The sequence below is a fragment of the Aegilops tauschii genome, chromosome 6, assembly GCF_002575655.3.
Source record: "Aegilops tauschii subsp. strangulata cultivar AL8/78 chromosome 6, Aet v6.0, whole genome shotgun sequence".
Lineage (NCBI taxonomy): Eukaryota > Viridiplantae > Streptophyta > Magnoliopsida > Poales > Poaceae > Aegilops > Aegilops tauschii.
The window spans coordinates 279,295,791-279,299,783 of record NC_053040.3 but is presented as its reverse complement, the minus strand read 5'-3'; positions in this window follow the sequence as shown (position 1 = coordinate 279,299,783).

The window sequence follows — 3,993 nt, the reverse complement described above, 5'->3', positions numbered from 1 at the left end:
TCCACCTCCTCAGAAGCACACTCCTCCGAATCCATTTCCTTGCCAATGAACGCACGAGCCTTGCCAGATGAGTTCTTCTTGTAATATGAAGAATTTGAGGATTTCTTCTTCTTCCTATCGCGAGAATCATATTCCTTGCTCTTCTTCTTTTTTTGCTTCCTTGTCCCATTGAGGACATTCAGAGATATAGTGGCCTAGCTTCTTGCATTTGTGGCATGTTCTCTTCTTGTAGTCACGAGTGGAAGCCTCATCACTCTTGGAGCTGGATCTTGAAGATTTTTTGAAGCGATTCTTCTTGGAGAACTTTTGGAACTTTGTCAAAAGCATTGCTAGATCTTTGCCTATGTCTTCAGGATCATCAGAACTACAGTCAGATTCTTTAGATGAGGATACAACCTTTACCTTCAAGGCACGAAATCGTCCATAGTTGGGACCATAGACATCTCTCTTCTCAGATAGCTGGAACTCATGTGTGTTGAGCCTCTCAAGTATGTCAGACGGATCGAGATTTTTAAAGTCAGGACGTGTCGGCGTTCTGGGAATGGGGGTGCTCAGACTTGCCTGCCTGTGGCCCATGGCGTGGCTCCATCGACGGCCTGGTACGGCCCGGCTTCACCAACAAACAAATCAAGACACTCGCGAGGGGCCAAGCCTCGCGAGGCGGACGACACCAAGACCTCCATGAGGGGCGGCCTCCTCAGGCTGGCTCCTGAGGAGCAGAGATCTCTATGCAAGGCTCACCTCGCGAGGCTTAGATGATGTGAGCCATGACGACCAAGGCTAGGCGGGCGCTAGCGGGCACAGTGTACCAGTTTCCTCTTTGGTGCTAAAAAGGCAAGCACAGGCGCGGAGTCCCGAGGAATCATCCAAATGTTTCCATTCCGGTGCAACAAGACCAAGACTGACAGGACGGAGGTCATCGCCGAGCCACCACAGCGTCACGACCAGAGGCTTTTGCAGGCGAAGACTACTTCTGCCAGGATAGCATGTACTAGTTGTCTCCCTTCGAATTTGGCCGTTGTGGAATCCCTTCCCGCCTTCATTTTGGGAAGAGGATCAAGGCCCCTATAAATAGAGCAGCACCACCACCGTAGAGGGGACGGATCATTCAGATCATCCTCACACCCACCAGCTCATCGAGCACAAGAACACTCCTCTTCCTGAGGTTGTTCTCCCAATGTACTAGTTCATCCTCAGCCCCTCGAGGCCAATCCACCACAAAGTAGGAGTAGTGTTTTACACCGCAAGGTGGCCCGAACCTGGGTAAACTGCCGTGTCCCGTTTTCTTCTAGTTCATCGAGCTAGGCCGTGAGATCGACGAATAGGCAGACTGGGGAGGTGGAGTTCTTCGCACGCACCCCAGAGTTCGAACCTCTCAAGGGTCTGTGGAACCTGAAATCCAACATTTGGCGCGCCAGGTAGGGGTGCGTCAAGGATCCACCTCTCTGCTTGCTGCAGTCCGTTGTCCGGCTCTCATGGCGGGCACCGCTTCGTCGACCGGGCCGACGTATGCATGCGGGGGAGACGAGGGCCTCTGAGCTTTCACCCCTGCCCTATGACGAGTGCAGTGGCCGCCCAAGTTCAGGCCGGACCTGCCGCCCCGATACGACAGCGCAGCGGACCCGGCAGGCTTTCTCCAAGCGTACGAGGAGGTTGTTTGGGCGGCGGGCGGCGATGACAAGGTCATGGCAAACTGGCTCCCCATGTACCTCGTCTGGCTTCTCAACTTGCCAGGATCTTCGGTGGCCTCCTGGGAGGATCTGCGTGGCCTCTTCATCACGTGCTTCACGAGACCGGTGCCGCACGCTGTTGCAACCCTCCACGGTGGCTCGCAGGCACCGCCCTCGGACTGTCAAGTCAAGAATTTCTTCCATCAGGTGGGCGCCGCCCGCATACAGCAGGGTGCTCCCCCCGTGTAAGTGCATCTAGTGCCCCTTAGTGATTTTGGTGTATTGAAGACTTATAGGTTAAGGGACTGATGCGTTTGTGAGTGTACACAGGTCTATAAGTCTATGAGGAGTTTGATATTAAAGAGAAAGTCGACCCCTAAAAACGAATGTCTTCGACTGAAGACTTTGGATTTCTGAAGACTTTGAAAGTGAAGAAATTGGTGCGACCTTGAAGACTTGGTATTCATTCGAGGAACATGAAGCGTGAAGACTTTTGTTTTCATAGTTTCATTTTCTCTTTCTTGAGTCATAGGAAACACTGTACTATTAAAGGGGGTCGAGGAAATACTAAGGAAAAATTTCCATGTGATGCTCAACTCAAAATCCTACACCTACCAATTCCTTCGAGTGAAGCCATTGGAAATCTCATACAGTTCAGTCAAATTTCTTCAGTGACAGAGACGAAGTTCTTTTGGTCTATGAGGAATTTGTTCTGACTGAGGAGTTAGGAATTCGCCAGTGTGGATTGCCTACAAGTGAGGAACATGATAGCCCTGAGGAATTTGAGCCTCAAATATCCGACCGTTGATGTGCTACGCGCCAGCTGTCCCAAAATCTCTACCCACCTAACGGTCATATCATTGAAGGGCATTTATGTCTTATCATGTCGGGCTGCTCCCTAGGCTATAAATAGCCGCCCCTACAACCACTAGCTGGTTGGCTGCTCCGAGAGAAACCGACACTTGTCATTTGAGAGCATCCCATCCTCCGAGGACTTTGAGCGAAAATCATCTGCTGAGGAAAACCAAAACACAAACACCTACAAACCCAAAGTGATTGAGCATCACTGAAGAGATTGATCCTGCGTGGATCCGACGCTTGTTACCTTTGAAGACTCTGCATCTTCCAGATGGTTAGGCGTCATGGTCTAGAGCATCCAAGAGGAAATTGTGGATCGCCGAGGAACCGAGTTTGTGAAGGTTTGGAAGTCACCTGAAGACTTACCACGAGTGATTGGGCGAGGTCTGTGTGACCTTAGCTTAAGGAGAATACGGTGAGGACTGTGTGTCTGGGACTGTGTGTCCTCAGGTTTAAATACCTAGCCGCTCCAACCAGACGTACAACTGTCACAGTAGTTGGAACTGGTCTACCAAATCATTGTCTTCACCAAGCCTACTGGTTCTATTTCCTCCACTCTTCCATTTCCTCATTACTGTGTTGTGTGCTTGTTCATATATGTTTGAAGACTTTGACTGAAGACTTTCTCAATTTCCTCAGTTCAATTTCTTTAGTCTGTTTGTCTTCATCCTGTTTTATCATGTGCTTACGTTTCCTGTACTCTGTGCGTGTTTACATTACATCATGATGACCATGCTTATGTTCTTTATGTTTGCATCTGAGTACTTATTCCGCTGCAAGTAGTTCTTCGCTTAGGAATTTCCTCACCCTGAAATTCCTCAGTGAAGAATTCATAAAAATCGCCTATTCACCCCCCTGTAGTCGATATAACGCACTTTCAATTGTATCAGAGCAAGGTACTCCCTTGTTCTGTGTGATTTTGGTTTAACCGCCTGGAGTTTTAGTTATGTCGACTACAGGTATGATCAAGGTCTTTGCTGGGTGTCCTACCTTTGATGGGACGGACTAACCCTAGTAGAAGAATAAGATGCGAATGCATCTTGAGGCAATTGATAACGATCTCTGGTATGTTGTGGAAAATGGTGTTCCCTCAGTCACACCTTCTCTGAATGCTGCTGATGTGAAGAGATTGAAGCAACTCGATTCTCAAGCGAAGAATATCATATGTGGCCATCTGAACAAAGGGCAGTAGGAAGAGTGAGTGCTTTGGAAACAACTAAGCTTATCTGGGATAGGCTATCAAAAGTCAATGAAGGAGTCTCAACACAGCGTGACTCTCGAGTTGACGTTCTCCGCGATCTCTTCAACCGCTTCAAAAGACTCGACAATGAAAATGTTCACCTTCGATGGCCTCACTGACATCTCAAATGAGCTTCAAGCACTTGGTGCCACTGACATCACCGACCATGAGGTGATGAAGAAATTGCTGAGATCGCTTGATTCCTCATTTGATACTCTGGCACTG